General features: G+C 39.9%; 1 protein-coding gene across 4 annotated transcripts in view; it reads left to right on the top strand.

Annotated features, from left to right (window-relative positions):
- FBXL7 (F-box and leucine rich repeat protein 7) overlaps positions 1-22265 on the top strand; it is a 181970-nt gene that overhangs the window by 88611 nt on the left and 71094 nt on the right. The gene's annotated exons all lie outside the window — the stretch shown is intronic.

The raw sequence follows: 22265 nt of genomic DNA, 5'->3' as shown, positions 1-22265 counted from the left end.
AAAATAGTAAAATAGTGTGATTTGAGATATGGTGGAGTTGAAATATGACTGTGTTTAATTCCCTTTCAAACTTGCCTTCTGATTTCTGGCAGCAGTATTTTAAATAAGCAACATGCTGTTACTGATACCTGCACCTTCTTGGTGGCCATTGCTTAAAAATTAGCATCATTTACTATCTAACTTAATTTAAATTCAAAGTGAAACAGTGGTGGCTTCATAAATCTGATGATAAAATATTGTAGGAAAGCAGACTGGGTTGTAAGTGGATAAATGAAGGACTTAAATTTGCTTAACAATTTGCAGATGCGAGAAGCACGGGGGATTAAAATGAGAACAGCAAACTTAAGGCTGACAAGTATGCACACCCTGGGCCAAGTTTGCAGAGGCCTCTGCTTGGCATCTTATATGATATTTGGTTATTTCCACCCACAATTGACTTGTTGAAGCAAAATTGGATCTACAAAAAACAAAATGTGAAGTCCTTCTACCATAATGTGCAGAGGCAAACAGCGCCTGTACACATAAATCAGGTGTTTTACTATCTGCAGTAACTTGGATCTGCAAAGGATTGAAAGCTTCCTTCTCCCTCCCATGTGACGGAAGTAATGCTTTTTGAATGTTTTTGTCCATAGAGTAGGCAGCTGTGAAATAAAGACATGTTGTCACCTTACAACATAGCTAAACATTACTTCAGACCTTCAGCTAGAGAGTATTAAGCATGAATGCAGTCGTGGCAGAAAAAGCTTTTCCCACTCAGACCTGCACTTTGAAGTGCAATTCCAGTCCTTTTGCAGAACCCTGATTCCAAAAGTGCTGTTGGGGTTCTAGAAAGTACCAGTGTGAATGTGCTCACTGTAATGTTGAGCAGTGTCAGCTGTTTGAATTTCTTTTAATTCGTATTGTTAGGTCTGGCAAGTTGAAGTCTTCGCAAAAATTGAGATATATTGATTCTTTGAGCCAAGGGACAAAGTCCATTTACATTAGCAGTATCTTGACACTTACAATAAAACTGAATTACTAGTGTGAGATTTTCTGGCTGCAGATAAACTTGTTAAAACATTTGCATTTGTTCAGACATTCTTCTGGGAGATCAGTGACAGCTGGAATACTCCAGAAGTGAGTCATGTATCTAGATAGCTTCCAAACTGTAGTGACTGCTCAAACATTGCAAATTATGGAAATGGAAAATTGGTGGATTTAGGAATCTTTTAGAAGTCCTTGGTCCGAATCTTCTTCCCTCCACCATTTCCAGTAAAAGTAAAATATTGTTTTGTCCCCAAAAAGACAGCGCTTTCATTGTGACAGTAAGAAATGGTGTCCTATATTTAGAATTGCACAATATGTTAACAAATGCCATAGAATAGGTCTCTTGCTAAATGCTGCAGGACTCAAAGAAGGATATAGTAATATAGTAGGAAGATAACTGGGAAAAAGTGCTACAGCCTGTTTTAGTCTCTTCCAGATGCATTTGGTCAACACCTTATGTGTTCCTCGTTAAATTCCAGAGTGCAGACTTGTCCTTAATGACTTTGTACTTAAATCTTTGTACTATAAGCACTTTAATTCATGCTTTAATCCTTGTAGTATGAAGTTTGTTACAGGGAATATCTTGTGAGGCAGTATTCAGTAGGGGCAAAAGTAGAGTCTAGTGTTGCATGCATGAGGTAGTAGTTGCCTGGCCCTGACTTTGTTAATAAAAGCAGATAAGGGGGGTATTCTCATAAATGCCTCTGCTTGTAGGAAGCCTTTAGATAAATTAACTAAGGCAGCAGTCATGTTTTTTGATCCCACAGCATGATTGGGATCCTTTGTTCACATGAAATAACTTTTAAATGGGGTAATAGTATGAATGATTTAATGTCACAAGGCACTCTTGAGTTTTAATTCTAGTTCCTTTTGGGAAATTTAGATGGTATTTTTTTTTCATTGGACTTGATACAGGTTGTCCATGCTGGGAAGAGCTGCTTTGGAAAAGTTTGTGTACCTATAATAATGAAGCAAATCTGCTTCATTCAGAAACTAGCAAATCTGTCATATCTCTGAATCTAACATCCTAAAGTGTTTTTTCTGTAAAAGAAAATAAATAGTATTTTCCAAAATTATAGAATAATTCAGGTTGGAAGACAACTTTGGGGGAAAAGTCCAACTGCCTGCTATATCACAGCAGATTTCCAGGTCTTTATCCAGCTGGGTTTTGTAAACCCCCAACGCCAGTGGCTGAGAATCCTCTTCCACTGACTTTCCTCAGAGCAAAAAGACTTTACCTTTCATAGCATCTGGACTCTTCATTTGAACTTATGTTAATTGCCTCTTATCTTCACATCTTCACTGCTGTGAAGAGCCTGGTTCTCACTTCTTGACAGTCTTCTTGTAGAATTGGGAAACTGGTGTTAGCCCTTTCCTCCTGCCACTTCCTCACTTGATTCTTGCCCAGGCTGAAGCCCAGATCCCTCAGCCTGTCCTCACAGGTACGTGCTCCAGTAGCCTAATGACCTTGGGGGCCTCCTGATGGACTTACTCCAATTTTTCAATGTTAGTCTGATATCGAGGAGTCCAGAACTTGGAAGTAAGGGAGATGTTGTCACATGAATCTCCAGGACTGAGCATTGTGGAATGGACCAACCATCCAACATTTTTTTGCCCCTCTGGTTGTTCAGCCATTCAGACCATGGTGTACCATTTTGGTTGCAAAAATATTGAAGAAGATACGAATAAAAGGCTTAAAAAAGTCAATGTCACTGAATCACTGTAGGCTGTCAGGTGGGTCAGACATGATTTCCTCTTGGTTAAACTTTGCTGATTGTTCTAAATCTCATTCTTACATGTGCCCAGAAATGGGTTCCAAGATGGGACCCACTTGAATGCTGAAACATGAGTCATGTCTTAGATGGTTGTCATGGGTTAACAAGCATAGTTCCAGAAGTGATGTTCTTGCAAAGGGATGCTTACAGCTTCCTCTGTGACCTGACAGAACCTATCAGCTGGCCAGTTTGAATATGGACAAGTTTTTTAGCCACTTAAATTCTGACCGCCTCTGTGATCCACACTTAAGAATAGACAAACCCTGAGCAGAGCTCCTCTTTCGTTTCCAGTGCTGGGACAGGTGGCTGCGGGCCCTGTGCAGGGGCCAGTGGGCCCAACCCAGGCCCTGCTCGGGCCAGGCCGGGCCGGGCCACGGCCATCCTGGAGCCGATGGGCCCTGTTCCACCCGCAGAACCCCCCACAGCCCTGCTGTGGGCAGCCGGAGCGGCTCGGCTTCCCCTCTCCATTGTGGCCAAGATTCAGCTGAAGCTGCCCTGCTGTCCAGCAAAAGATCATGGGACCAACAGCGATAAGTGAAATTCCAGCTGCAAGGCCTGGGTGAGATTAACCCTTTTAGTGCTGTGAAGAGCTGAAAACCCGAGGGAAGAGAAAGAGGAGATGCTTAAAGCTGAAATTCTGTTGTAAAGCTATGATGTATGAGAGTACCCATTGTAATTTCATGAAGGCATGGGGGGTGGAGCGTTCAACTTGTACTCGTGAGCAAAAGCACCTGCGCTGAGATAGGCAGATGCTGATGCAGCTGTAATTTAATGAGAAATTTCAACAGGGAGAGATGGAAGCGATGAGGACTTTTGCTCCAAATGGAAAAGGAGAAAACCTCAGTTCCTAGAGATGAAGAGGACCCTTTGCTCCCAGGGAAGGAGAAGGGCCTCTGTTCTTAGAGATGAAGTGCTCCCAGAGATGGGTGAAGAGAACTTTTGTTTCTGAACAGCTCAACCTTAAAATTGCACCCCAGTAATTTCAAGAGTGGACCCTCAAAAGCAGTTGTGGGAAAAGCTGCAAGTTGGGGGAAGGGACTCAAATGTGAGCAGAGAACCAACATGGGCGGCTGTCTCATTGTGATAATGTTTTCATAGCCTGGGCAAGAGAGACTCCTCTTCCTAAATGGACTGAACAAGGTTATTACAAAGTGGTAACCAGACTGAACATCTTAGGGGTTGTCTTTTTACATTGTCAGTGGGAGAAGAGGGGAAGGTGGGGGGAGGAGTTCTGAAGGTGTGGTATGATTTTATTTTTAATTTTTCCCTCTTTTAGGTCTGTTAATAAATTTCTTTATATTCTTTCAAGGTTGGTGTCTGCTTTGCATTTCTCCTAATTCTTATCTCACAGAAGATAAACAGTAATGAGTATTTTGGACCAAACCACTACACTAAAATGGTGTTTCTGCCCGGTCACAAACCAAACCCGCTACAATGGTAGAGGTTGCTTGAATAGTATTTAGATGTGCCCAGTTCAAGAAGTTATTAATTGCAGGATGATTATTCTACTGCAGTTTCTCATACGAAGGGCTTTGCCATGTAAAGATTTTCATATGCATCAACAGAGCTGAAAACTCCATGAATTTTCCTGCTTCCTGTAGCTAATACAGATTAACAGGACAGTAGGACTGAATACTGAAAAGGCAAATTGTTTTGACACAAAGCATCACTCCAGTACCAGACTCCAGGCTGATGGAATCATTCAGTGGAGTGTCACATGAGAAGATGCTGTGCTCGGTGCAAGAAACAATCTTTTGGTGAACTTTCAAAATAACCATTGAATTGCCTGGTGCTTTCCTAACAGCTAAATAGGTGTTAAATATCTGGGAGACATGTTTCTACTGCAGTTCAGGAAGTATGGAGAATTTCCTCAGCAGTCACTCTGTTGCTGTTACTTAAAGTCCGTGCTTGGCTTTGTCGGCTTTGCTCCCCTGCTCTAGGTCTAACCCCACCGCTTGCCTGCTTTTCTGCAAAGGCATCCAGGCTCACTGCAGCTTCTGCCAAAGACCTCTCTCAATGGTCCCCTATGGTTTTGTCCCAGCAGCACTTAAAAAGGGGTAGTATTCACCCTCCTGTTGGTATCCTTGCATTTTAAATGCAGCACAAGATCCTGGAAACAGTAGAGTTTGGCTGCTCAGAAGCTCCTCCTTCATAGCCCCTCTCCCCAGTTGCCTGTGCATTAGCTGCGTGCCATCAGGAGGTGTCATCCCCATTCAGCTGTGGCACCTGGCATCTCCTCAGGAGCTTAAGCCTCCCCCCAAAGCCAGTGTCCTGAAAGCCCACAACAGTGTTCCTGCCTCTCTCCCATCTGCTCAGTTGATCAGAACCCAAGGCTGATGCCAGTTTACACCATGGTGCTTGTGTGCCCAAAGTCGGACTTAATATTTCCAGCAGAGTGATTTACTAAATTTGACTCCTCTACAGGCCTTGTAAGGTTTGTTGTTCTTTTAAAACATACATGCAGGAGAAAATGTAATTGTTTTTTCTATGCTTTTGACTGCTGTTGGCTGGGTATATGCAGCTGCCTAGACACCACAGTTTTAACAATTCTTGCTGTGGTTTATACAGATTGACGTATCCCTGCAAGGAATGTAAGCCACAGAAAGCTGAAGATGAAACCAAGGAGGGACTATTAAACTAGTAGCAGGGAACAATTTAATTGCAGTTTAGAAGAGTATTTAATTTATGGAGGCTTCAGTTACGTTGTTCCGGCTTTTTACTTGACACCCCAGCAGCTGAAAAGAGAACCCTTACAAATATGCTGCAAATCCCTAAAGCCAGCTCTTCCTGCCCCTAAACTTGCATCATAACTACATATACCTTGTAGCATAGAAAAAGTGATACATTCCTGAAGACTTACTCGATTTCTGCTTTTTTTTCTAAAATCTGTATTGAGTTTACTAATTTAAGTCTATGTCTAACTGACTGAGAGAGTCAAATTTGTTCTTTTACTATGAGAGGAGAGGTCTCTCCTTTGTTCAGCTTATATTCCCATTCTAATACATGTAAGCTTTTTTTAAAAAAGCAAACTTCTGTCAACTTTTTGCAAAGAGATGAGGCATAGTACAAGTTTAGAAAAATGTGGGATTTTTTTAAGTCTGGGAATATAGATAATGGAGCGAGACAGAGACAGTTGCTGTAAAGATAGTTTACATTATAAGACTACTCCAAACAGGAAAACGTTTTCATTCGATTGTCAGAATTTTCAGTTGTTTCCTGTGATTTGAAACTTTATTTCTGTGTTCACTTTTAATACTGTTATCCTATTACATGATGCAAGAGAAAGCATTCATTTCACAATGAAAAAAGTTACTTTTATTTCTGAAAATCTTCAACTATTGTGCTGACTTCTTCCTAAAATTGGGCAAATGATTGGCCGTTATACAGTTTTCTGGAAGACATTCATTTCAGGAGAAGCACATATTGAGAAAGTACTTGCACTGGAGCTTTTCCAGCCATTTTTCTCTAAAACTGAGTTAACATCGATACACATTAACAAACTGTGCTCTGATTGCATCTCAGAACTGAAACTGAAGTCATTAGGGATGGAGGAAATAATTTCAGTGTCTCTTCACTTGTATAGTAATTTGGGATTTTAGAACCTTGATTTATTCCCATGCAGTTCAGTCCATTTTTGGAGATGGATTAACTGTATTTGGAAAAGAAAAGGCTTTGTAGAACAATGCTTTAATGTTTAGCACCAACACTTATTTCTTCAGCTGAATTTTTTTTTTCATTTAGTAATGAAATAAGGGTTAAAAAAGGTTTGCAAATTATGACAGTGTGTGAATGTAATCCTGACTCTTGTAATAAAGGTGGGCAAGGCTTGTTCTGAAGGACAACAAAAATATGGAAGGGATGTCCCAGGACACTGGGACCAGCTGCTCTGCTCTGGGAGCAACTGCCTCATGCAATCCTTTTTATTAACTTGCTGATCCCTTTTGTAAGCCCTTTGTCCCCTCCCCTTCATTTCTGTGGGAAATTATTTCAAAGCTTTATTTCTCTAAGGATCCAGAATATTTCTTTCATTCAAAGCCTAAAACTGTTCTAGGTCAAAATGCCTATTTGTTCTTAGCAACACTGTAGTTAGAACAGTTCTTCTCTTACTGTTGTATCTTGGTTATCAGACTGCTCCCAAATGATCTTCATCTACATTTATTTCTGGACAACACCTCTACTACTTACCTGTGATATTATATTTTCTTTTTTTTTCTTAATATAGATGAAGAACTTCTTACTAGATGTTTTAACCTTTCAATGTTTAGTTAAATTTGATTGGGGGCAGTTTCTATCATTCCTGTGCTTCTAGACCAGTGTTTTCTCCTTTGATGTTTTCTTACTTCTTAACAGCACCCTTCTGTATTCCAAACAGATGCCTAGATGTCATCTTTCAAGGAAATCTGTGGTCCTTTCTTAGACTTTCTTCCCTCCAGGGCTTTCTCATGTAGGATAACTTCCTGAGTTTAAGCACTTTAGCTTTGGACACAAATGAAGCTGCAACTGTTCCCACAACCTTTACTCTAGAGATGCTGCTGGTTAAGCCCTGTCCAACCTCAATGCCCAATCTGCCTATAGGAACAATTCCTCCTATAAAAATCCTAGGGAAATCTAGGCAAATTTGCTGTGATTTAGGGTAAACTAGATGAGTTCAGTGATCGTTTGTGGCCTGTCTAGGGCTCTGGTGTGTTGTCTCCTGGTGATAAGCTTTGTTTTCTTTTTGTAAAGTAAATAACTATTGGATGCCACCAAACGACGCCATGCTGAGTAAACTTTGTAGCATTGCCAGCACCACTGGCCATGCCTACAGGAGCCCAAGATAAAACAACTACCCAGCTGTTCACCCATTCTTGTGGGTGAGTTTTTCCACCAACAAGGAAAATGTGTATGAAACTGGGAGTTAATTTTTAAATGGCAGATTCTCCTTAACCTGCTTATGTTTTTGTTTTGTTCTCTTTTGTTTTGTTCCCCTCTGTGGCAAAGTCCTAATTTGTCTTTTTAGTTTAATGGAAGAGTGGGATAAGTGTTTGGCTTAAACTGTCATAGGCTGGCCAGAAAAGAAGGAATCAAAAGGTCAGCAATGCAAGGAAATAATGAAAAGCAAAGAAATTGATAGAAATCCTGCAGAATAATGGGCACATAATAATGGGTTTTGTTTAGTTCTTCACCAATACCTTGTTTTTTTACCATTCTCCTCTTGCAATTATCAAAATGTGAAAAACAATTCCTAAACAGCTTAGGAGGGCAAAGGTTTCTTTTATGCAGAGGGAAATGCTGAATTCTGAGAAGAATTGTGGGTAGATTTTTCTTGCATGTATCCAGAATTCCTCAGGTGTGTGGTCTGAGGAGTGTAGGTTGCCATATCTCAATGGGGATATGCCTGCATTCATAGTGATGGAGCAACAGTTCCATGGAAGGTGCTCTCTGTCTGGTTTGATGTCTCCACAATACTTCTAGGCAGTATAAATCCATGGAACAATTGCAGTGAGATTTTTATTGGTTTTTTTAATACCACCTCAGCTGCAATTTCACATGATAAAAAAGCTTACTTAAAAGTCTGTTATTGATTAATTACATCAGTTGATGTAAGAGAAATGCAGTGGTACATATCTGACCTGAAATCTGAGTTGGTAATACATGGTACTAAGTTCTCTTCATTTGCATTGCCTCAGCAATACCCACAGCTTACTAGAAAGCCTGAATTCTCCTGGTCTTTGCCAGGCTGGATTTTCACACTGCTCTGAGTGACAATTGTATAGGGCCTGGAGTGCACACAGTATGTCAGGGATGCATTCTGGAAACAAATTAACATACTGTGTAGCACATCCAGTACTCTTCAATTCTCTTGTATAAATATAATACATTTCAGTGCACAAGAGTTGTAAGCAAATGAACTCTGGCACTTAGCAAGGCAGGGGCTGTCAAACTTCATGGCAGTTTAAAAGCAGCCCTGATGATTTGGTAGACCTGATGGATCAAACAACCTTCAATAAGCTGTTAAATTCAGTGTTTAAAATTTGCATGTATTCATTTAATTTCTCTGCTGTTTATTAAATATTTGCTAAAAACATCTCACCTAGTGCAAGATGTCTAGGAACATTAACTATGTCTTATACAATAGACCAGAACTAATGACTTGTTTGGGAATATTGTGAAGATGTACCAAGTAGTCTAAAATCCTATTCCAGATCTGGCCTTGTCCAAGGAGCTGCCTATTGTTGGCTTAATGAGAAGTAACCTAGACAAAAGGAACTTTCTCCTTTCTGTTGCTTGTTCCCCCACTAATTTTTTTTCCAAGGAAGTGAGAAGATGTGCAGAGATGTCACAAGAAAATGTAAAGTACATAACTGCAAATGATGCAAGCAGGGAAATAGGGTCAGTTTGTATGCAGCTATAGATTTCCCTCAAAATGATGAAATTGAAAACTGTCCCACTTTGCCTATTGTTTTGGGCAGAACAGCAGAAGGTGCACATGGAGGGAATGTTATGACAGGTAGCATTTTGCAGCAGTGTTGGAAGGATCATGATTCTTCAATTTCCTCTCCTTTGTTCCAGTGTGCTGCTGAACAACGTGTAGCATTAATTTATTATGTAGGTAATTTTCTTTTCTCTCCTTTTAAAATAATTGTAATAGAGTGTGCATCAGAAGTATTTCTGCTTTCTGTCTAGGGTTGAGATGGAAAATGGCAATGATATACTGCAGCTGTCCAGCACAGGGGCAGCAAAAATTACTTCTGTTGTCTGTAAAAGAGTCTTGGGTAATATGGGAACTGTTTTCTACATTGGAAATAGCTCATATTTTCTGGAACGTGCATGCAAACATTCCTTTTCTAGACAGTGAACCCAGTTGACTTTGCAGTAAATCAGTAGCCCACTCATGTTGTATCTAGGTATGACTTTGGCCCTCTGCCTGAGTGGGAGTCCTGGAAGGCTTCACTTTATGTGTGCTCTGTGCATTGTGAGCTCCTGTTGTTTCTCTCATCTTTGTGAGACTGCACAAAGCTTCATGAAATCATGTTGCCCTGCTCAGCAGCACTTACAGGCTGTTAAAAGTAATTTTGAGTAAGGAATCAGTCTGCATCAGTCTCCTCTTCTCAACTAACATGTTTTATTCATATCTGTTTAAAGGAAATGGATATTTTTCTTAATTCTATTGAAATTCCAGGTGGTTTTCCTCATGTTAATGAGAACCAGAAAATTTTTCTGTGATACACACCTTTTTTTTTTTTTTTTTTTTGCCACTGATTTTCCTGAGCATGGAGGGAGAATATCATCACACTTAAAGGAATACTATATTTACTTAAAAAATGAATAATTAGATGTCTTATTTGGGGTTTTGTTTTCAGCTTTTTTCTTACCAAATAGATTGCAGTATGAAGACAAGAACTCCAGATGTTAGGAACTTGAGTTCCCAGTACACTGGGGAAATTACAACGAGTGATCAAGAAACTGATGAAAATGAGGGCTCCTTGTAGCACTGTCATAAAAGATGAACTTGTCTGGTAACACATAATGTATTTATTTAGTTGGGGAATAAAAGAAATCTTTCCTAATTTTGAAAGTTCTCTCTGTCTTGAAATTTGGTGAATCTTTTTCCTAACATGATTGGTGAGTATGCAGGCCTCTGTAAAAGATCACTTAAGTTCTCTGCATTTCTTCATCAAAAGGCCATATCAGTAAGCCTCTCCCGAGTCAAGAGTGGCTAAGGGCTGAGGTAGCAGATTAGTGTTCTTACAAATACCTTCGTTTATGCATGGATTTATGCTCATATGTGCTCCAAAAGGAGATTAAAAAATTAACTATTTTTGTTTTTTCCTGTGTTCCTAGGGTCACCTACCTCTTGTGTGGGTTTTCTGCTCACCAGATGCATCTAGAGGATGCTGCTTTCTGCTGCCAGGGCAACTGTGACAGTATTTTGTATCTCAGGCAGACAAGGATAAGTGTCCCTTCAGGGACACAAACTGGTGTTCATCTAAGTGGGGGGTTCCCAGAAAAACTACCAAATACCCCTGTTGCTATATTTTTGAATGTAGTAGAGAAACTTTGTGGGGGTAGAAGGAGGTGTCGGTTACAGTTTAGAGCAAAACTGGTCTGCACAGCACTGTAATTATGGGGTGGCTTATCAACTCTGATCACATGTCAAATTTCACTGTCCTCTTTCAGGGAATTATTTGGGAAAGGTGGGGATGAAGAATAATCTCCTCATGCCAAGGCACCGTTGGCAGCTGGCCACCTCATTTAATGTTTTATTTCCTTCATGACCTATTGTTGTCTGCCCTGACCTCTGTTTCAGCTCTTAGGCCCTGGCAACAGAGAGATCAGATTAGGTTAACTGCTATATTGTTTAAAAATCAGTAGACTGATAAGTACACCAGTCTTCAATGTAGCTTTCTAACGAGATTTTCAACCAAATCCCAACATTAAACATGATCTTGAACAAAAGTACATTTGTTTTACTCCTTGCTGCTACCATTGCATAAAACTATCACTGGATTTCAGATTTATTCTTCGAGGTTAAAAATCTCTGATTAGCTCTAAGCAGCACTTGTTAATGTCAAGTATTTAATACTTTCTATCTTTATTTTGGTGATTGCTGGAAATTAAGATGTTTATTTTAAAGAAGGAACATAAATTACGAACTTGCATGGAATACAAGAGTAATTCTTCATTAGCCCTCCCAAAATTTATTGACAATTCTGCTTTGTTACTCCAGTACAGTTACAGGGTATTGTTGCCTCACACAGCTGAGTAGCAGCTGCTGGTGATGCCCTGTATTTCTAGCAGCACTTTTGAAAAGTTAGTCAACAACTTGAAGGGAAGAAGTTAATGAACCTAGTTATAAGAGATACATGTGCATTAATGAGAACTGCATTTTACAGTTAGGGAAAATTTTTTACCAAGTGTTAGTGTCTTCAGTATCACTAAGAGCAGAGAAGAATATTTGCAGACTAATTTAAAAAACAAACAAATAAAAGCCATTACCAAGGTTTGTGACCAGGGCTTGAAAACACTGAAGGCCTGTTTTTTGGTGAGACCTCCTAACCTCACCCTAAAAAAATCCAGCACAACAGACTTCTTGAATAAAGAAGCATTAAGTTCCCTTCTCCCCCTCCACTCTTTAATTTTTAATTTTGCATTATGCTTCTGAACTGATTTTTTTCCACATGTGGTCCTTCTTCCTGCTATGTGTGTTTTATGAGGTAAGGGAATGCTGTAAATTGATTAAATCTTGAATGTACTTTTGCAGTTGAGGCTGCTGTGAAATTCCTTCACTAGTAGGCAGTGCCTTTTAACTGATTTAAAATAGACTCGGGATCTGAAGTGATGGAATGTCTGTTACTGATATCCTCCGCTCATTGTCGGCTAAAGTGGTGGGCTGGGCCATCAGGTCCAGTGACCTGACACTGCTGAGATGTACGGTTCTGTAATTAATAAACTTAATGTTTTTTCAGTATCAGTGACAGGACGTGACTAAGTGAAGTCTAAATTCTGTGAAGTGATTACTCCCTGTATTGGGTTTGTGTGGCCAGGTTTTGGTAGTCAGGGGCTATAGGGATGGCTTCTTTGAGAAGCTGCCAGAAGCTTCCGCCGTGTCCGACAGAGCCAAAGACAGCTGGCTTCAAAACAGACCCACCACTGGCCAAGGCCGAGCACATCAGTGATGGTGGAAGCACCACTGAGATAACATATTTGCAAAGGGGAAAAAGTTAACTGCACAACATCAGCCAGGAGAGAAGAATGAGATGTGAGAGAAACAGCCCTGCAGACACTAGTAAAGGAAAGGGAGAAGGTGTTCCAAAAGTTTGTGGAGGATGTTTCCCAGGGAAGGGAGTCCACAGTGAAGCAGAGGGGGAGTGTGAGGAGTCCTCCCCCTGAGGAGAAAGCAGTGACAGAGACAATGGATGATGAAATGACTGAAACCGCCATTCCCCATCCCTCTGTGCTGCTGGAGAGCCAGAGGTAGAAAAATCAGGAATGAAGTTGAGCCCAGGAAAAAGAGGGCTTGGGGGAAGGGGATTTTTAAGATTTGGTTTTATTTTGCATTATCCTATTCTGATTGGTAATTAGTTAAGCTGATTTCTCCAAGTCTGTTTTGCCCATGACAGTAGTTGTTGAGTGAGCTCTCCTTGCCTTTATCTCAACCTATGAGCCTTTCATTAGATTTTCTCTCCCTTGCCCAGTTAAAGATGAGTGATGAGTGGCTTTGGTGAGCCCCTGGCACACAGCCAGGATCAACTCACTGCATTCCTTAAGAGATTGAACAATGCCAGGTCTTGCCTCTGCAGCAGGCAGGCATTGGGTGAAGCACACAAGCTCCACCTTGTACTCTCTTTCTGGGTATCAGCACCTCGTGTTTTCTTGGTGTGGTGCTGCAGCTTCTTGGTGGTCATCACCAGAGTGTACTCAGCCAATTCTGGTTGGGGGCTGAATTTGGTAAGCTTTCCCAACTATTTGCAAAACCCACGAGTATACAAAACACACCAATCAAAGAGCTAATCTATGCAACATTATTAGGGAATGGTGCACAGTCTCGGTCACAGTCTAGCACATTCTCTGCTCCTCCCCTTGGAATGCTGTACTGTATCAGGAAATCTCCCTTCTGAGGTCACACTAAATGTCAAAGTACATGCTTGCAGAGGATGAAGTTGCAAAAGAATTTTATCTTGCGTTATAGAGAAATATGATCAGACACAGACTGTATCAGGCCACTGGCACAGGCACTTGAGGCCTGGAGAGATTTTATGTGAAAAACTGCACAATGTTTGCTGTTTCAGTCAAAAGCCATCCTTGCAGAGTCACGGCTGGTTATGTGGTAACTTGGCAGCATCAGTGTGGTCCTGGTTTGCCTTGTGCTGTTAAACTGTTTAAAGGCTGTACAGTTCCTCATTGTTGGTAAGAACTTTTTCCATTATATTATTCTTCTTCATCCTTTCTGTTTTTTCATGGTACACCTCTTGTTTTTATAGTTCTTTAATGGAGAGGTACTGTCTTCTACTCTGTTTCCATAGAAACACCCAATTAGAAGAGTAATTTGAAGAGATTGAGACACAGCTGCCAAAACTCCTAAGGGGAGAGAGGGGTGGAAGGAAAGGGGAGAAGATTGGGCTGGCAAAATGCAAGCAACACTGCTTGTCTTCTGCCAGCTATTTCCTAACACTTGTCTGTAAATTCATATCTGACTGTACATCTTGCACCCATTTGGTTTAAGCTACATCTGTAATGAATTTTAAAACTATAATTGAGTCTGGTGCTCAGCATATGTGATGTTAATGCTTGGAATGTGAAATTTTTTTGTTGTTGCATGGCTTCTTTCATACGTTTTTTATCAGGCAGTGGCCAAAACATTGAGACCAAAAGGGGAGGGGAGAGGAATTAGAGTATCTCTGCCTTGCCAATGGCTCATGTAAACACACATGTTGAAAAGACAGTTTTCTGTCCTTCCTTTGACACAGAACAGGGCAACCCAGCTATCTGTGATTCAGTGGTTCTCAAACCATTTTTGAAGGAAAATAAAAACCAAACAAAACCAAACGTTCCACTGAGTTAGTTTTCTGGTAGTCGACGATTAACATATCTGCCTGTCTTCTTTTGACCCTATGGAGGCAGTCAGGAACTGATTCCTAGGAAACAGAAGAAAAGAAAGAAAAACTAATGAAGCAAAAATTGAGTACTACATGTGTCTTTTTCCATAGGTGAAAGATCTATTGTTTGCATGTATGAAAACACAGTGCTACCCCAAGAATGATCTCTGTACTTAAAAGGACAACTTTGCTACTGCCTTTCACATAGGAAAGAGGATGAAAATTTAAATCTGTCATAGGATGTTAGTTCATACCCACAGAAATGTGTCCTGTGATGACAGCTTGCAAACACCACTGTAATTTGTTTTCTCACACAATGATGGGGCTTTCTCAGTATTTTTGTTATGAAGTATTATCTAGACTGACCCTAAGACTCCTTACTTTTCTTCCTGACTATAGATCTGTCTTCCAAGACTTAAAACAACAAAAAAGCTCTCACCAAACCTACTCAACGAGCTGAAAACAAACAAAATAGTCCCTCTCTCCCTGAAAACACCCAATCCAAATAAGCAAAAAACCCACACATAAAGCCCACCCTCAAACCCCCCCTTTTATCAGAGAAGCTTTGGCACAGAGCATCTTAGAAATCTGGTGTTCTTTAAGGAAGGCAATTGCAGAAGCCAGCCAATATTCATGGGTAATTCCTACTCTGATCTTCAGCAAGATAAGCAGGACAGACACTCCAAGCCTCTTGGCTGACAGATTCCCAGCCTCCTCTGGAGGCAGCCATGGCTTCAGGTGTTTTTCCATTTTCACTGCCTGTGCTGCCTTTTGTGCAGCGAAAGCAATAGGTCTGTGCTGTCCTTCTTTCCTTTCCTGTGACTTTGTCCTGTGTTTGCATCCTTACAGCAAAATGGGCACTAGGTTGCCTAAGAACATCACCTTCCCGTGGCATTGTGAGTAATACTTTTAGGACCTTAGGACTTGGCAGTGCAACTGCTGCAGTGCCTTCTTGGACATATAATTACTCACTTTGCCACACTGTCAAACTGCAGTGTTCGTGAATATTTTAAATCTGACATAGATCTCATAATTGATAATGCTTCAGTGTTTTGGGCCTTCAGGAAATGCTTTGTGGGTTGCTGAAACTTTCCAACCACTTTCATTACAAAAAGTAAAGGCAACATAGTTTAACATTTGAAATTCAGTTAACTGAAATCATAATCTTATAGGAATCTCCTCTGACTATGTTTTGCCAATCAGGTACATGTTACATTCAACCTGAGGGGAAGCAAGGATGCTCTAAGAGTTCATGCAATGCAGTATTGCAAGAAAGCAAATACTTTATGTTGCTGGTTAAAGATGAGAATAGAAAACCATCATTCAGTCTGAGTAACAGGTGGTTTGTGATTAAGTTTTGGCTGCCTTTTTGCTCTAGAAAAGATGGGAGATCAGTCTCTGTTTAGGTTGTCATGCATATTTTCCACAGAACAGAATTTCTCAACGTTATCTTGATGGAATGGACAGTCTTAAAAACAAAACAAGCAACCACCCCTAGGAAAAAAGCTCCCCACAAAAATACGGTAGAAACCACTTATTCAAAGACATCTGCAAGAAACATGGAACGAACTGACAAACTTAAACTCTTCTCTTAAAGAAGACTGACAGTATCATATTTAACACCACATGTTTATATAAATGTGGATATATATGCATATAGGACCTTATTAGCCAGCAACTCAGATTAATACTGAGCGCTTGAGCAAAGTGTTGACTAGTGTGTGTAATTAATTAGATGTAAGCATCTAACAAACCCTGTCAGCAGTTGCTTCCTATTAAATGATTATCTCTGTTACAGAAACATGTTGATACACTTTTCCTTCAATACTAGAGTTAAAATAGATGTATTAAAACTACATTTGTTGAGTAAAGCTCAGGTCTATGTTGCTAAATGCTACCTTTTTTCGAGAGAAGTGGATGGTATTAAATTTGTTCTAGTTGCTTCTAATGATGGCTATAGCAAATGCCATTGGGGTTTTTGGCAAATGGTAATGTTTTCCTAATGCATCAAAGTCTAAAATGAACATGGAGAGACTGAAATGCCTGAGCAAGTAACATCATCTTTTTAATAGCCCTCCCTAAATTTAGTATGGACAGTCAATGTAGCTTGGCATTAGAAAAGCTTTTTAAAGGAATTACCTTGTAATACTTAGCTTTATTAATGGCACTCTTTAAATGCTTCTAAGTTTACAAGAAAAATATAGTTTCCCATCTTGATTCTGCACCTGTAGTGAAGCAGGAACTGTGAAATAGTTTCTTGTAGTTCAACCAGCCAAAATTAGCAAAAACATGCATTCCACAGAAACAATCAACTAAATCACAAAAACCCCAAAATACTTGTCATACATCAAACTTATCTATAAATGCTATTTTGCTTGTGTGATGTATCTTTTTCATACTAACTTTTCTGCTTGTAGAGCTTTAAGTCTTTGCATATGTATGGCTTAAGCCATATCACATGAGCTGTCTGCTTCCTGCTTCTTCCTTTTTATCAGCAAGGGTTGTGCCAGTGTCAGTCTTCCAAGTTTGCTTTTTTCCTTCCTGGTATTCTGATTAACTAGACCTCTGCTAAGTTTTCTTGAGAGGGATTTTTTTATAGTGTTTGTTACTGATGTTTTTGTAATGGAAAGTTTATGGTCTAAAATTAATTGTTAGCTGATTTTATTTGGTAGCAGCAATTTTCTGCAACTTCACAGGGAATTTTGGGAGGCCCCCAAAAGCTTGGTTGTGCTGTATTTATTAACTCTTTCTCTGCTTGTATGACTGCAGCATTCTTTTATGGTTTCTTTATTATGAGATAATAAAGTGGTCTTTTTTCTGAAATTAGTTTGTTTGGGATTTGGGTTTTGTTGCTTCTTTGTTTTGTTTTTTGTTTTGTTTTTGTTTGTTTGTTTGTTTGTTTTTGGGTTTTTTTTTGTAATAACATTATACTTAAACAAAAAGACTGCTTTATTCAATACCCTATAGTAATGATTTTTTTAGTTGTCACTCCTAAGGACAAGTGAGAAAAGTAGCAGGAGCCAGACTCCGGGTTTGAACTCTGAACTCATTTTCAGCATCTGGTTTTGGGATTTGATCTCAGTGAAAATTCATGTTGTGAAAAGGCTGCCTTTCAGATACACCTTGTGCTGGCTTCCCTCTACTCCCACTGACATGACTGAAAGTACCCTTAAGCCTTCTCTGAATCCTGATTGGTATGAGGAAATAAATTATGAATGAGACTTGTAGGACAGGAATCTTAAGCTTGCTGTAGCCATTTTTACACCATATACACAAAATTTATCTTGAGGATGAACTTGCCTGCATGCCCACTGTTTGCTTAACTGTGAAAAAATGAAGAAATAGCAAAAAATGTGCAAGTAAGCGGCAAATCTACAACAGATCCTTACAGTGGCAGATCCTAAAACTCAACAAAAACCCAGAATTATAGAAGTGAAAAGCATGAAGTTTAAAACAGCCTAAAATGGCTTATTGAGAGGCACTTTGTCAGTTGTTGAAATCTATTCTTTGTCCTTGAAGCATTTTTGCAGGTGCTGGAAAACACATTGAGCTTATCTGATGAGTGACAGTTGTTATTTTAAAAAGTCACGTGTTAGAAAGGCAGGCACCACTAAACAAGAAGATCTGACAGTTCCATCTGTAATGTTTTTGCTGGCAAAGTAGAGGAGATACTGTTCCAAAGTCTGTACAAAGCATGCTGCAAACCTCTAACACTGGAAAGAACTTAAGAGTTTAATGTGTTCTGGCTTCACGTTACATAAACAGGGGTCCCTATGGTCCTATATTGTTTGGGCTTGTGTTCCACCACTGTTTTTGTGGGTATATGCTAGCCCATAAAATCACATTTTTGTTTTTGCCTGCCAACTCCCTTCTATTGCTTTGTCTATTAGGCTACAGTGGTAAGTGCTACAGCTGGTGTGCTCAGGGATCCAAAGCAGCACAGTCAAACCACTAAATTTTAGGCTGATGAGCCTGAGAGAAACCCTTGCAATTTGATAGTACAATTAAACTTATGTCATGAATTGTCAGAACTGCTTTATGCTGTTTGGAGGATGACTGAGTATCCCACATTATCAGCACAAGCTAACATCACAAGCACTACAAGTACTTTGCAGTGCAACTCTAGCAGTCATAGCCTAATAAAATGACTACTGTTTGTAACCTGGGGCAGTCAGATTGGAGGAAAACCCTGAAGTGAAAGGTCATGTTTAGTATACTCCATGGTTTTCATCTGTTCCTTCTCTAACCCTACAGCTTTTGGGTTTTAATAAACCTTTCTGTCGTCCTTGCATGTGAGTGTGTAACATGAAGTTTTGGTGAAATTGGGAAGCCTTTCTAGCTTTTTTTGACAGGTCGACATTTGACTTACACAGGAGGATATAAGGAATCTAATTTTTTTCCTTAGCAAGCAGCAGTTAAGCTGACTTAATAGTCTTTGTACAAAGGACACTGCAGCTTCCACTGTCAAATTCAAGAGTTATGTGTTGTGTTTAGACTTTGTTAAAATACTGACATAAAGCAAAGATGTCTGATACCTGTGTGGTGAGTGAAGGACTCTGAAAACTGACATCCTTAGACTCAGGATTCAGTTCATGTGGCCGCCTTCTGCTTCCTGTCACCTGCATCTCTACATGCACATGTACATCTTCTTCTCTCTGACGGGAACAGGCTTTTTAGAAGGGCCTATTGTGTTAGGACAAGGGGTAATGGTCTTAAACTAAAGATTTAGACTTGTTAGAAGGAAGTTGTTTACTGTGAGGGTGGTGAAACACAGTAATATCTTGCCCAAAGGGGTGGAGGATGCCCCATCCCTGGAGGCATTAAAGATCAGGTTGGATGGGGCTCTGGAGAGTTACTGGATGTTAAATTTTAAAACCAAAGTATTTTGCAATTTCCTTATCATCCTGATATATCACTATATTGTCATAATATCTATTATTCCAACACATTAAAATATATTATGTAGTATTCTAGAATAACTTGGAATACATTATATTGATTTTCTTTTTTTTTTACAGTATTTGGGCGGTTTTTTCTGTTTGCTGTTTGTTAGTTTTGCCAGGTGGGTCAAAGTGTATTTTTAGTCAAGTAAATGCATAGTAGAACACATTCTATCACTTTATTATAATCTGAAGAAAATAAAGGAACTCCTCCTGAATGTGGAATATTTTTTTACCTCAAAAAATTCTGCCTGTGTCTTGTAGGGCAGGAGTACTACAGTGGAAAGAAATGAGTTGTGAAGAAAATACAGGAATACTAGCTAGTTCCCCCTTTTTTTTTTTTTTTCTGTTGTAATTGCTTGGTTGGGGTTTTTTGGCTTTTTTTTCCCCAAGAATGAGAGAATAGACAGACCCAACACCCTCAGCCCCCCACATACAATGAATACAGCATGGAGTTCAAAGGACAGTGAGACTGAGGTTGGGTGAGAGCTGTACTCAGTTTAGGATGAATCTTCTCTTCCCCAGCATATGAATCTGAGACTACTTTGGATCCCAAGGCCCTAAGCCATCAAGTTAGAGCAGTGTGAGTTGAAGCAAGCCACTTCTTTTCAGAGTATATTTGGGGTTCTTGTTGGCCATTTGATCTGTATGGCTTTGCTGAATGGAATATGCAGGATTTAGCACGATTGGTAACCATGTGCAAAACAGACCGTGACTAAATCATGGAATTCTCTCTAAGTAACTGATGCACTTTTTTGACCAAGAGCTGTAATTGTGGTGAAGAGTTTCACCACTAAGTGTGGCATGTAGGTTACTTTTGCAAAGTGAAGTAGGGCTCCTAGCAGCACTTTGCAGCCCTGCTCCTACATTTGCTCAATTAGTTGCAGAATTGTGGACATAGTGAAAATTTGTCGAAGGGTGGACATCATCTGGTTCTGCCTTTTCTGTTTTCTAAATGAACTTCTCTTATGAATGGAGACAGTGAAAATTTCCTACTTGCTTGGGTGTCTCTGACCCTCTGAAAACACAAGCATAGCACATAACCATTATATCTGCTAGTGTGGCGGGGTGAGACAGCGAACTGAAATGCTTTGATGCTGCAGACAAGAGGCACAGCTGCAAACCAGTTGCAAATCTGCACAGTCACTACTGGGGTGCACGCAGAAGGCTCTAGTTGTATTGTAACCAGGCAAAAACACTTCCAGAAAAGGGTCTCCATTTCTGGAATGATGCTTCTGCCCTGACTTGTAGCATAGTTTTGTTACACAGGTGTCTCCCAAGGGAACTACATGATCTGGAGCTGGGCTTTTGTATTTTGGACCTACCTCAGAGAGGCCAAGCAGGGTAGCATCTGGGTTTTAGAGCCTAGGGAATAAATTGCTCAGTGTCTCAGACTCTTCTTCATGTTCAGGGACATATTATGATTATTATGGCAAATAAATGTTCCAGGTCTAGGTCAGTGTTCTCATTTCTCTTAAGAATATTTATGGTCAGAATAATTAATCATTTAAGCAGTCAAAACTGACAGTAGTTATTTGATGTAGGAAATTGCACAAGGAAAGAAAAATTGGCAAGAAGTTGTGGGAATACTGAAGTGGCCTTCTGCATTGTTGGAAGTGACAATTTTTTTCATTGTTTCCCTTGGATCTTCTCATTAGTCAGCTGGATAGCTTTGTGCCTGCCATGTTTCGGAAAGGTTGGGACGCAGGGCCGCGCGATGATCACACAATTGTGCACGGAGTATTCTTCCCATAGAATAAAAAGGCCATTGTTTCCAGCATAATACTAAAGCAGGAAAAAAATCACAAAGGTCTTTCCTCTAGATAGAAGGCTGACTTAGCAGCAGGCAGGAGAGAGCTAGCAAGGAGTTTATCTGCTGGAAATGGCTTCCATAGTTTGCATTTTTGTTTCATCTTGTTTTGCTGATGGCTGGAGAAGGTACTTAATGTTACAACTGCAAAATCAGGTGGGGTAGATTTCTGACTGGAAGCTGATGAAATGAGTAATCTAGCACTGGAAACTGTTTTGTTTTTTTCAGGCTGTGTTACAGTTCAGTTTTTAGAACCATTAAATCCTAGGGGAGGAGCAACCGTGTCTTTGTGCGTGTACGTTCCTCTGGCAGACTGAGAGCCCTTTAGACTCTTGTTAGGAACAGAATACATCAGTTAGAAAATACTTAATGGCTTGCCAAATAAATAGTACAAATTAGTCCTTTCTGGGAGGCAGGTTCTGCTTAAGTAAATTAAGTTATGAAGCCTTTTCTTGGAAAATCCACTCTTGAAAGGTATCAATGGAACAAAATACCTCAAATGTCAAATCTAATTTTATTGGGTCAGCACAGCTCAGAAAAAGAGTGGCCAGACACCTTTTTTTTTCCCAGTTCGTATCAGACTTGGCATATCTTCCCTTACCCCATCTCTGTTCAAAGGGGTTCTGTAGCAGGCTTGAGCAGTGCTATGTGTGGAGAGATGTAATTTGGGGTGTGGTGAGTTCTAGGATCACCTCCAGGCAGTGGGATTGCAAGTGCACTATTAATCTACATGTTGGAGGAAGCATGTACAGAAACTACCTTCCTACATCTGACCTCCTACCATTGCCAGTTTGGACTCTTAGTGTGCCTAATTCTGCTGTCAGTAGCATTGTCTGGTGTTGAGCCAGGGCTTGTATTAGCAAAATGTAAATCTATATTACTGTTAATATACATATTGATAGGTATATGCATACACATATATAACATATGGCATAAATGATGAAATAATTATTCTGTAGTTTCTTGTGCAAACACTTGTATTATTTGCATGTAGACACTTCCCTTCCTAGATGAGCTCATTTGTGGCTTTAATCAACTGCCCAACAGGTAATACAATCTTCAGCAGAGCCTGTATTTAACAGCTGTTAACAGTCTGCCTTCTGGCACAAACTAAATTTTATTGAATGGTTTGCAC

Source organism: Aphelocoma coerulescens, chromosome 2 (genome assembly GCF_041296385.1).
Source record: "Aphelocoma coerulescens isolate FSJ_1873_10779 chromosome 2, UR_Acoe_1.0, whole genome shotgun sequence".
Classification (NCBI taxonomy): Eukaryota; Metazoa; Chordata; class Aves; order Passeriformes; family Corvidae; genus Aphelocoma; species Aphelocoma coerulescens.
Note: the sequence above shows the minus strand (reverse complement) of the source record. Positions and strands in the feature narration are given on the sequence as shown.